Source organism: Polyodon spathula, chromosome 6 (assembly GCF_017654505.1).
Source record: "Polyodon spathula isolate WHYD16114869_AA chromosome 6, ASM1765450v1, whole genome shotgun sequence".
Classification (NCBI taxonomy): Eukaryota; Metazoa; Chordata; class Actinopteri; order Acipenseriformes; family Polyodontidae; genus Polyodon; species Polyodon spathula.
The window spans coordinates 55,485,404-55,498,320 of record NC_054539.1 but is presented as its reverse complement, the minus strand read 5'-3'; the positions used below and the strand labels follow the sequence as shown (position 1 = coordinate 55,498,320).

At 37.5% G+C, this 12,917-nt stretch overlaps 1 protein-coding gene across 1 annotated transcript in view; it reads left to right on the top strand.

Moving 5' to 3' along the window:
* The first annotated feature begins 518 nt into the window (after positions 1–518).
* LOC121317352 (synaptotagmin-14-like) overlaps positions 519–12,917 on the top strand; it is a 61,071-nt gene continuing 48,672 nt past the window's right edge. The window contains exon 1 of the mRNA XM_041253191.1: positions 519–563. The gene's annotated coding sequence lies outside the window, so the exon portion shown is untranslated. The remainder of the gene's footprint in view (positions 564–12,917) is intronic.

The following is a 12,917-nucleotide window of genomic DNA, read 5'->3' as shown; positions in this document are numbered from 1 at the left end:
TGGCTAGGACTTTGGCAGTGTGGTTGTCTGTGACATACTTTAAATAAAGAGTAAAATTAAAAAAAAAAAAAAAAAAAAAAAGATTAGCACTTAAGAACTGGTTAATATTCACCTCTGTCTGAAGACTGGTAACTGACAGTATCTAATAATAATATTGATAATAATAAACTATATTTTGGGGGCCAAATGTATACAGAAAAAGGCTGGTACCACAAAGTAAAGAATGAAAACAGATCCACAAGCCCCTTGTGTGTTGGTTATTATCCTCCTTACTGCGAGACTGTGTATTGCTAAGAGAGAGAGAGAGATGATTGGAGTGCTTAGAATAGACTAGTTTTTTTAGCCACTGGGACTCATGTCACTCACAGAGAATGCACAAATTATCCACTGCATCTAATGTGGGAAATACTGATGCCGGAGTGTTTACACCTGGATGGCTGGAATGGTGCTAATTATAGTATATGGTTCCATGTCGTCCATGCCACTGTCGTTTTAAAAATACATTCTCTCAACAGGTGGAGAGCGCAACTGTGGAGTACATGAGCTCATCTGTATTAGAAAAGGTAAGATGGCAGCTTTATTTTGATCCACAAGCCCCTCGTGTGCAATTTTTTCTGTGAGATATTTTGCCTGGGTAGTAAAGCTTCATAATAGGTTTGCACTTACTTCATTATATTCAAATGTGATTTATCGACCTATAGTTGTAAAAATTTATATTGACTATTAAAGAACCAGCATTAAGGGAATCAGCCTGCATACACAATGGAGTTTGGTTTTGCCAGAATACATAATTTTAGATACATGTCCATGCTAGTTTTAGATGCTCTCAGAATCTGATGTCACCTTTACTTGACAAAAAGGAGAGTACCCCAATAATATATTTCCTTTACACGGAGGCATCGCTTGGCTGACAAACCTTCAATCTTGGGAAAATAGGGTAGTAACGTGGAGGCGTCCGTATGTTTCTATAGTTATTTCTAAAGAACCATGTATTTAGAATTTAATTTGGTTAGAAATTCTTATTAGCACAGGTGACCTGTCTGTTTATCATATGCATTGCATGTTGTACTTCATATTTCTACATCTCTGGAGAACCGCATATCCAGTTGTGATGCAACTTGGTAACAACATTCATAAGCTAAAGTTGTCACAATTTTAAATATAGTAATGGAACCTCTGAGAATAAGGCAGTCCTGCCACTGCTGAGTTTAAATGGGTGAAACAGCAGTGCAATACAGGGAATAGTATTAAACAAGCAGCTATCAGTTTTGGCAATCTTACTGCTAGTGCTTTACTGAATGCTTTGTCTCTCAATTACACTTCACCGTTTGGTAATCCCAGACGTGGATAATTAAGGTTGCAGGGTAGATTTGTATTTAATAAACTAGTTTTCCTAGCTGTGTCAGTAGATTGTATCAGTGTTATTAATCTTGTTGGTTTAAAATATTTGTTAAGTAAAAAGCTCTGTATAACAAATTGATAGTGTGAAATCCTAAAGGCACAGTGCTTATGCTGCTGCACTGTACACAACACATAATTTGTAGCTAGATTAGTCCCGGAGACTGGAGGTTACAAGCTGTCTGGCTGTTAATATATTTCGGCTTCACCCGTATTCCTTGTGTCAGGCAGTTTTAGATTCTGTCTTTTTTCTATTTCATTTACTAATAGTACTCACTTTAAGCCTGACTGACAAAAAACACATTGTACACAGCACATTATAGAGACGGGGACACCTTTCATGACAAGACACTTGCTATGGTGTACACAGTGCAGTATATGTCAAACAATTTGATAGTGGCACCTATAGTGTGAATTCTCAACAAAAAAACAACACTTTATTTTGTCAATGTATTCTTGGTAAATGGAGCCATGTGCAATTAGAATATGTATATCATAAGATCATGTAACATGAGATGTATAACAAAAAATGTACCATAAATAGGAGCACGCTCAATTACAGTAAGTTACAATGCTCACACTGGAAAATATAAAACCACACTAGAACGATAGCCATCACAGTTGCTCATTATTTTATCCTGGTTTAAATAGTCTGCAAGTATTGGGGGCTACAAAAGTGTTGTGACAGTGATTAATATCAGATGGAATGATTTGTGTGAGAGATTTCAGTTGTGAATGGGGAAGTTTATTTTGATCAATTCTGATTGATTGACATCGGGGTGTTTTGTTTTTTTGCCGTGAAGGACCCATCTTAGTATTCTGATGTGAATGAAGCCAATGGAAAACAGGAATTGTGATGTACACTGTGACCTATCTTTTTCTTTTCCAGATCAACACAATTTTATAGTATTATGAACCAACAATACACGTTTAGTATTATAATATAGGATTCCAACATTGTCTTCTTATTCTTATGAACTGGGATATAATTTAAGACAATGACTTATAAAATATTGTTATTATTGGTTTATTTAAAATAACCTCTTTAATTTCCTGTGCCATACTAGCAGGTAGTAGATTGTATACTGTACATAGGAATCTATCTGGGTTCAGCTGGGGTCCTATTTACATAAAACACAGGAAGCAAATGGATAGGGGCAACTTACTGCACCATCAAAAAAAGTGAAAAATTGTATGTATTTTTTTTAACATTTGATATTCGGAGTGGATAGTTATTAACATAAGCAGTTTTATCTATCAGCCTCTGACGTCTTGTATTTGTGTATGAATGTTTGACTATGAACTATACTGCACAAATGTGTCTGTGCTGAATTACAATACATTTCAAGTACTCTGTATTGAACTGGCCTGGCTTAAGACGTGGTAAGGAGATTCTATTGATTTTGCATGTTTCAAGTGCAGTTCTCTGCACAGTACTGGTTTTCTCTTACTGAAGGATTCTTGGATGAAACTCCTCTGGATAGAACCTTATTGGTAGACTGTAAAGAGATCCTGTCATTGTAACAGAGAGGAAGATATTTGTTTTGAGAAATATCAGGAAATTGTCCTGGTGTAATTAAACTGTAATATGTACTGTATCTTTCATCCACGCTCCTCTCCTAGTTATTGTGCTAATAAAGCTGCTGCCTCCTGCTTTTGAGCTTCATTATTCCGGATGAGTCATTTTGTGTGTGTGTGTGTGTGCGTGTTATAATTCCGAGCAGGTAAGACTGTTAAACTGATAGTCTGTTTCCTTGGCAACCCGAATCGCAAAGATCAGACAGGCATGGCAAGTGCATATAGATGGCACCTAGTGACAAGACTGAAATGTTTGCAGTGTATAGTTGTCGATCCCACCACCACCGTGCACTCTTTACTTGTTTGCCATGAAGTGCCGTACTGTGCTTGGGCCCCTTTTGAAGGACTATTAATCAGTTATTCATCCAGGGTTTATTGTCCCCTGTCTCCTCATTCTGTGGCTTATTTGTACTTTCACATGTGTCAGATCCAGGCACTGTTTTATGCAGCCCCAGTGGTTCGCTTCTATTTATTGTGTCAAACTTAAGAAGTCCCTGGGTTTTGTCTGCACATTCATCTAGTTTTCTTATGAAATATTTGCCAGGGTATGTTTCTTGTGTTTACTGCTCTATGAACACTACACTACACCCTTCTTACATTTTCCAAAGCACTTGCCTTGTGATGCATTAAATTAAAGAAAAAACATACAGCACACTGTGGTAGAGCAAAGCTCTGCCCTTTTTAAATTGGCAGGGATGGGGTTAATTTCCCCTACCTGCCTGGGTTTATTATGTTCAGGTGGCTGGGGTTGATTAGTTTTGATAAGGTTAATTAATGATCAATCAGTGCCCAGCCACCTGACATAAAAGGAGGCCTCTGCTTCTCATTTGGGAGGAGGGAGTTGAGGAAGCAGGTTGGTAGTTTTTGGGTTGTGTGTATTTTTGAGATTTGTGAATCCATTGAAGGCATTGCCCAGCCTGGAAACCTTTATTTGTACATTTAGCTTTTTGTCTTTCTTTTTGTGTTTAAATCCCTTTATTTTGCTCTTGTGCACTTTTATTTTGTGTTATTTATAATAAAATTAGTATTTTTTTGAACTGCAGACTGTCTCTGGGCCTCTATCCACTCACCAGCCTTCCACACACACAAACAAACCAACTGTGCTTTAACCTACACCTAAAACAAATAAAGCAAACAAAAATATTTACATATGGAGATTTTATGTGAATATTAAAAAATGATTTTTAAACAGCAGATTTGAGTGTCTGCTCTTATCAGGATTGTCTTGACATTGGCGACATTGTTTTAAGGTTGAGTAACTGGGTGAAGGTACTGAAGCATGTCTGGCCTCCTGACTATAGGTGGCGCTGATGTCAACTGCAGGCTTCTCTGACTTGGAGGGTGGGGATAGCCCTTTAAGGCCGTCGTCTTTGTAAGGTCAGGTAAGGAGATACAAGGAGGTACCACAATCTGTTCGGCCATGTTGGTAAGGACCCCTACTAGTAGTCTATAGGTCCAGGCTGATTGGATAGGTGGAGCCTCTGAGTATATAGGGACCTACCTTGTTTGAAGCCTCCAGTTGGGGTTTGAAGAAAAACAGGAGGTGAAACCAAGGCCACAGAAGGGAGTGTTGTGTTTTTAACTTTTGTCCTCAAGATTGTTTCCGTTTTATACCTCACCACAGAGGCTCATTCTTGGGAATACCAATGAGCTGAGAACTGAGGAACTAAGGACTGGAAACAAGGAGGCTGGAAAACCTGCACTGAAAGGACTTTGAGGAAACTCCCTAATAAGGCTTCTCCCTAGGACATTAACCCTTTAGACTCTATGGCCTGTTTTGTTTTTCTGTAAATAAACCATGCCTTTGTTTCCTTGCAAAACATGTGCCTCTGTCCTCTAATTCTGTATCACCATTTACAGTAGGTTCTGTATAAGGCAGTAATCCTAAAAAAACAAAGTCATCTCTAAATGGTCTTTTTGTTTTTGTTGTTGTTTTCAAGGTAGAGGCAGCAGTGCAGATAACTAGATTCAGTGTAAGAAGAGCAGAAAGTCACAGTGCATGGCACAAGAGACAGCGCTAGGTAACCATTTGGAGATTTTTAATACAGTACTGTATGTGTGTGTGAGTCACTAGAGTTGGTAGAAGGGTTAGGGGTGAAAAATATTTTATGTAATTGGCTGAGGTTCTTCATCGGTACACCATAAAACTGGTTAATTATACAACAGGTATTTCCCACTTTCATTTAATGAGTTGTTTCTGACCAGCTGAGCTGATGACACACCATGATTGAGTGGGGCAAAGATAAAGGGATCCAAAGCCAAAAGGCGTCAGGTATGATTGATACCCGTCGCCTCAATATTTCAGTATTTTGTGAGCCCCTGAAAAATAAACATTGAAAAGGACTTAGCCTACATGCTTCAGTACAACAGTTTCATTTAAAAAGTAAAAAAATAGACTAACTGAAAAGGTCTCTGATTTCAGATTACACAACCTTTCCAACACAATAATGTTAGTCTTTTGAGACACGAATAAACACGATGTTCTAACAATTGCCCCATTCACTGCTTTATAAAGGGAACATATTGTGGGTTAAAGAGATCTTTATCTCTGCAAATGTATGTTTCAACCTACATTTAGTGCCCTCGCAACATAGGTAGAGTTTGATTCAAGGCCTGTATGTGATAGCAGCTTTGTTTCTTTGTGCTTGAAATACAATAATAATTTCATAAGAGGCTTTGCCATCTCATTTCAAATCTTTGACTTGTACTGCAGTTCAGCTTTCTACTCACAGCTGTAGAATTGGATTTCAGAATAAAAATTAGAGTAGAGATGAATGAACTGAGGAATATGATTTTTTCTTTTGTATTTTTTGTTTATTTATTTATTTATTTTACACGGTTTAGAAAAATCAGTTTGACATCTTTCCAAAACTTGAAAGGTAACTGCCTGTGAGGAATTAGAAAGAACTTGTTGAAACTGGGTTTCAAGCATTTTACCAATGAATTGACCATTACTTGCTGAGAAAGCAGAGCAGCTGACCGAGAGGCTTGACCAGAGTGATTGTAACTGTTTAAATGGAAGGTTATATCCTGTGCTGACTAAAATACCCCTAATACATACAAATAGAAATATACGGGCAGGTGGCATTCAGTGGCTAACAAACCCCACAACTCCACTGCCACCCAAAGCCAAGGTGTCATTTTTTTTTAAATAGATTTTAGAATAAATAATCTAACGAAATATACATTGCAGAGCAAGTATATAAGCCCATGTTGTTTGGCAGGGATAGGGTTAATTCCATCCCTGCGAATACTGTGGAATGTGGCTGGATCTTGTTTGTGTGATTGATCATCAATCAAGTTTCAGCCACATAATATAAAAGCAGGAGAAATCCTTTGTTAGAGAGAGATATTAGGGAGGTAAAGGCTGTGAGTAGCAGAGTGTGCTCACAGTTAAAGCACTGGGGTAGAGGTTGCTCAAGAGTGTGTTTCTTTTGATGGTGTAATTGTTTTGTTTGTTTTTAAACCTTTTTTTTTTATTTTTTACTGCAGTCATCAGGGGGCGCTATCCCATTTCCTGACACCAGTGTGAAAGGACAGCATCACTGCCCAGGCTGGCTACCCTCAGGAAGCAGACTCAGAAACAGGAATTTTTCAGTAGAAGTGCAAGAGCGCATATTTATTAAGAAACAGCAACAACAAAAAAAAAAGGTTTTAACAAACTAAACAGTTACGCCACCAAAAAAATCAATCACTTCCCAGTGTTTAAGCAAGACCCAGCCTCATTCCACAGGTGTATTCGGCAGGGATGAAATTAACCCCATCCCTGCCAAACAAAGTAAAAACACACTCCCACATTGTTTACCCTTTATCCTACCACAAAGTATAATAAATGGGCTGCAGTGAATTATAATCAGATACATTTAATCAAGCAAAACCGAGCAAAACATTTCACAACGTGGAAGTGGTTATTCCTTATAATAATTGTCAAATCCTTTAATAACATGTATACATGTTTTAAAAATGACTTATTAAACTAAAGAGTGTTCAATATTTTTTGGTTGACTGAATTTACTGTGAGGAAAAAAAAAAAATTGCAATGATGTATTTTTTTGGATGCGTCTGTTTTTATTAACATGCACTAGTCTTTCTGTGTTTGGGAATGCAATAGGTAGATAACTAATAATACCAACTCCCACAATTCTAATGTAATGTGTACTAGAGATCCTTTGATTTATAATACATCCTGACACCAAGACTTCCTTCCTTCGGAAACACATTCAGAAGCAGCTATTCATTTGTAAACGTCTAGGCATCCATAAGTGAATTGCTTTTGAAGGGGAGCTCATTAGAAACTAGCAGCTGTTTGAAATCTGAACTGTGCATGCCCTCTTGCCTTCACCACTTGAGAATGATGCTGTCAAATGAAACTGAATCAGGATCTGAATCCTCTAGCAAAAGAACCACAAGAGCCATGAAACATGAACCATTTGTAGGCGGTGAGCGGTCTTGTAATGAAAAAGCAAAAAAGAATAAGGGTTGCTTACATTTGGCTATACATATTTAGGACATTGCCATATGCAAAACTGTTCCTGGAAGGAGGGTCTGACAGTGCAGTTGTACACATTTCATACATTCACCTGTTCTTGAAGAATTTACTGTATGGCCAGGAATCAGTATCCAGTATGGGGGTTAATGTAGCTTAAACAAAATAATAGATTTGCTTATATTTAATGCTACCGTGGAAAAGATATTGTTGTAGGTTTTCATACTTTAATAAATAAAAAAAATATTCTGAAAATGTATGGCTGGCTATGCCTTGACGCTACCCTGCATAAGCTTTATGTGTAAGCAAACGGTGACCATTTTCTCACCCTCGCTACAAGCACAGTGCAACAGAGAAACTGACAGTAACCAAAACTTTTTATCTAATTTAAGAAACAGAATATATGAGTCTTAGCAGAATACTTTTATAATGACACACAGACAAACAGAATATGTGCGTGAACATGGAATAAAAATGAAAAGAAAGCACCATTGGACGCCTCCAGAGGGAAGAAACAAATGGTTAGACATGTATATTGAAGTAGCTAGAAATTAAATAATAACAGGCCTTACAAGTAAAGGTAAACTAAATGTAACGCTGAATGAAGAAGAAGCGCTAAAGGAATTACTAAAGGTTCAGAGGTGGTAATAATGAACAGAGATGATTATATAAAAGCAGTAGGGACTAAATTGCAAAGTATTAATACATATGAAGAAGTAAAAACTATTGTGTGATAAAATGCTCTGACTAATAAATTGTTCTATACTATTTTACGAGACTGATTATTTAACAAGATATATATATATATATATAATATATATATATATATAATATATATACTAATATATATCTATATTATATATATATATAAAGCGGATCCAAGAACTGAGTGAGCAGGTGCTGGGTCCATGTGCTCTCTGTCTGCCTGTTCCCAGTCTTCTTGCTTGTTGTGGCTCTGCAGCATTGTTCATGTTGAATCTCAATAAGCTGGGGAATGAACAAACCTATATTGTCATTGCCCCTTTGCTCCGGGCCAGGCATTGCACTGCAGATTCGCACTAAAATCTTTGCTGTTGTTTATGTTGAGCTGAAAATAGGTATTTTTTTAACGAAGTTCATCTTAAAAACATACAGTGCTGTTCTAACAATGCTATTACTTTCTGCACTGTAGGGTACAGAGAACAGATAGAAGCACATAGAAACAGCAGAGTACACAGATAGAAACAGCAAGGTTGCAATGACTTATTAGCAAATTGTTGCACTTCAACTGCAGTTTTAACTACAGTTATTTTTATGTGGCCGCTCACAGTACCATCAGCAGTATACAAGCCCAGTAGCCTACCTTGTACACATTTCTAAATGCTTAGTTATACCTGTCTATCTGTGAACGCTAGGAGTGAAGCATATGAAGTAGGTTTCTACCCGGCTGACTGACCAGTGTTCATCCTCTTGTATCAGTAAGAATGCGGAGCAATTTATGGCCAATTAATACTAACTTTGATACCAGAGGGTTGCTAGGAAACCTATTCCATTCCAATTGAAATGGTACAGACATACAGTACTTCTGCACAGGAAAACATTTTAGTTGCTCATGTTAGCTGTGTTAAGGTTCTTAACGAGGGGAACCAGGATTGCATCTCTCTAGGGTTGTGCAAAAGCCCCTAGGCTTGCAATTTTAATTATTTTAATTTTCATAATATCAGAAATAATAAATTGCATTTGCATGGTGCTGATATAATCATAATAGACGTTTTTTTGTAATTCTTATATACTGTACAGTGTAGTAGCAAAAGTGTTTAGGGTTATGAAAGTGATGTGAGATTGCAATTTTAATATAATTTTAATTAATCTTTAAATACAGTTGTGGTGTTAATCTGCAGTAACAATGTGGGGGCAGCCCATTAAGCGGCACAGCCATTTCAGATGGGATCCCACACATTTATCAGCAAACTGCAAGCCTTACTGTATGAACCTGTTTGTATAACTTGACAAAATACTTTCCAATATTCTGTGGTGGATGTGTCCCGAAGCATTATTTGTATCCTGTCCGAGCAGCATCATCCACATCACAGCAGATCCAATCACAGAGATAGCATTCTTGACAACCTGGTGCTGAGCTAATTTAACCAGCCTGCATGGAGCTTGACACTGCTAACTAGTAACCAAGCAAAGGGGACAGAGCTGGTCCCTTGCTGTGCAATCAAGACAGAGATGTGCAGGATGGGTTGTTTCCTGCAAGAACTTTTAACTTTAGATCTGGGCTTGCCACTGCTATTATTTTGTTAAGTACTATGACATTTTCTCTTGTTTGCAACAGTAGACTTTGATGTAGCCTGTGTTTGGGGCTTGGTGGAGGTGTCTTTCAAGTCCTAAGGTAATTTATTGTATGTGATTCCTGGGTGAAGCTGTCTCAGTCTTGTCACAATAAGTACACTGACTGGATGGTACTCATAGTGTGGAAAAAAACACAGTTTGCAGCACTGTCCCAGGCAAACAAGTGCTAACAAACTGCAGGGAAATACATGTTCTCAACAGCATTCTCAAAAAATTATTTGGGTTTTCATTTCTTTAAAAAATGTTTTATTGATCCTGCCACCACTCTGTAAATTCATTACAAACTCTCATAAATCTAGGCTTAGACCCATTTTACCACCACTATAGTTCTAGTGTAGTTGACTGGTTACAATCTGTGACAGAACAGTGTCACTGGCCATGCTGTTACGACCAGGATGGGAGACTCACATAAGTTGCAAATTTCAAGTGCTAATGTGCACTTTCAATATAAACAAAACACAAGAACAAAACAAAAGGCATGATGGCCAAAATAAACAAGTTTAACAAAACACACCAAACATAAACAAACATGGACATCAACATAAATACAGCAGAACACGCATCTCACCTCTAACACCAACATCAATCCTATCCTTACAAACACCTGGGATCACCCTATTTATACACCTGTTATCACCCTATTTATACATCTGTGATCACCCTATTTATACACCTGTAGCTGGAGCCTTAATTAATCATATAATAATGTATTCAATTCACGGCTTCAGCCACATTCCCACATGTTTTGACAAGTAGCAATCTAACCCCCTTCCTGCCAACCCATTATTCCCCACACCAACACATACACACATGCACTGGCTTTCGCACTGCCAGACAATCCAATAGTTATTCTTGAGCAATTGCATTGTAACAGTTAAGCTGATTTGATGTATGGTCATTTAAAACTTCTTAGACTCATAAATTGATACATTATAATAAATGACAAATACTTTGCTTTTGCCTTCATCTGTATGTTCTGCATTTCACAGCTTTTACCCAGAAGAAACATAATTCCTCTTATAAGCATCTTTGTGTATCCAGATATTTTTATTCCTCCTGTAATGCTGCTTGATGTTTTCTGGTCCCACAATACACCACACATTTCAGATGAGAGCACCAGCATTGTTGGAGGAGGGAGCATGAACTGGTTACATACCGATGCTCAAAGGATAAATTATTCCAAGCAAAAGTTAAGAAATGTATGTCCCAGGTGTATTTCTGCTATATTAATAAAAATGTTAAAAATAAATTAAAATAAAAAGTCTTAGGCTGCAGCAAAGTAATTCATTTTATGTGAACACTGCAGAGTGTGTGCATTTGGAAGAGAAGAGGGGATACCCTTAGCTGTAAGCACATTAATTGTGTTCAAAAACAGCGTCTGCTTTGGTACTGTACTTACATCATCAAAAAAAGAATATGCAAGTTTCATGGCTCTAGGTTCATTAGAACTATGTGTTATTGATGCCTGAACATGGTTCAAAATTTGCATTGATAAGCCCTTTGTACAGCTCTAATAAACATCCTTCTATCAGTGAAATTAGTTTTTGGTGTAAATCACATTGAATTGCTGTGGAATCCCTCTATTGTTTTAATCTTAGGCCCTGTCCACACTATGCCTGTAAACCGTCTAAGTTGCCTTTAAACTGGCTTAAAAGTGCTAACTACATTTAGTGTCTACACAGCGTTTAATACTGGACTATAGTTGAGACGACTATCAATACTGCTGTGCCATTTTCAGGCTTATGTTGTAAAAGTGGATCATGTAGATGCCAAAGTCAAGGCACTTATTGGTAGCTGGAGCAATGAAATTGTTCATGGAGAACTTTACAGTTCAAAACGAAATGCACACATTTATGATAAAATGTCTACTTGCATGCAGCAGGCTTTTAAAGAACACCAAACCAGTGCAGGGTAAAACTGAAACAATTGAAAAGTAGATACCAAGCTGTTTAAGATCAGAACAATCTGGAAAAGGGAGAATCACTTTTTTTGAAGAGATTAACAAAATACTGGGTTCAAGGCCTACAATGCAGCCTGTTGTACTGGAAAGTTTGGGAAATACTAGTTTTGAAGAAACCTGTAAACAAACGAATGAACGTGAACTGAGGGAGAGAAGCATAGAAAAAGTGAAGGTGTTAGAAAGGAAAAGTGTTTTGGCCCTGGGAACTCCTCTGACTCGTGTAGAGAACCTTTCTTCTCGGAGGATGGTGTAGCCCGCCCAACCCAAGGTTGGGAAGTGAAGCTTCACTTGCCCCTAGAGATGACTGTTGCAGAGGTGATGCAGAATAATGGAGGAGGTTGGGAGGAGGAGTAAAAAACTCAAACACAGACACAGAATGGGGAGTACTCAGGGTTTATATATGATTGGCAATTAAATTGGCGCGAACTGAGAAAGTAGGTGGAGCCTTACCTCCTGTCCCCTGAACCCCACCTAAAAGTTAACATCAAAAGAAAGGATCTATCACTTACTATTCATATAGGCTGCTTCTGATTTATTACTAGAATGAAAAAAAATATCACTAGTCATTGCTTTTGGGTTATTAGGAAAACTACAGCTTTACGAAGCCTTTATCAGTTAAACAACACTTTATTGTTTTTTTTTGTTTGTTTTGTTATTTTAAAGCATTGTAATTATGCACTGCAATTTTTGCCAATAGCTTTTTTATTAAGTATAACTTTTAAAAATATATTTACTCTCCACTGGAGTTTAGACAAAGGGGCATTCAGAACAGAAAATAGGAGGCACTTTTTTACACAGAGAATTGTGAGGGTCTGGAATCAACTCCCCAGTAATGTTGTTGAAGCTGACACCCTGGGATCCTTCAAGAAGCTGCTTGATGAGATTTTGGGATCAATAAGCTACTAACAACCAAATGAGCAAGATGGGCTGAAAGGCCTCCTCTCGTTTGTAAACTTTCTTATGTTCTTATGTTCTTATACAGTTGTAAACAGACATGGTGGGATACTCTCGTTTTAAATCCCACAGTCCATTGTGCCGCCAGGAACTGTAACTGAAATATTGTAATAGTGTTTGTATGCATTAAACCCAACTAAACATGAAACGGTACTTCGGTGTGGACACTTTGAGATGGATTAATTAAATTTTTTTTTGTATGATTCT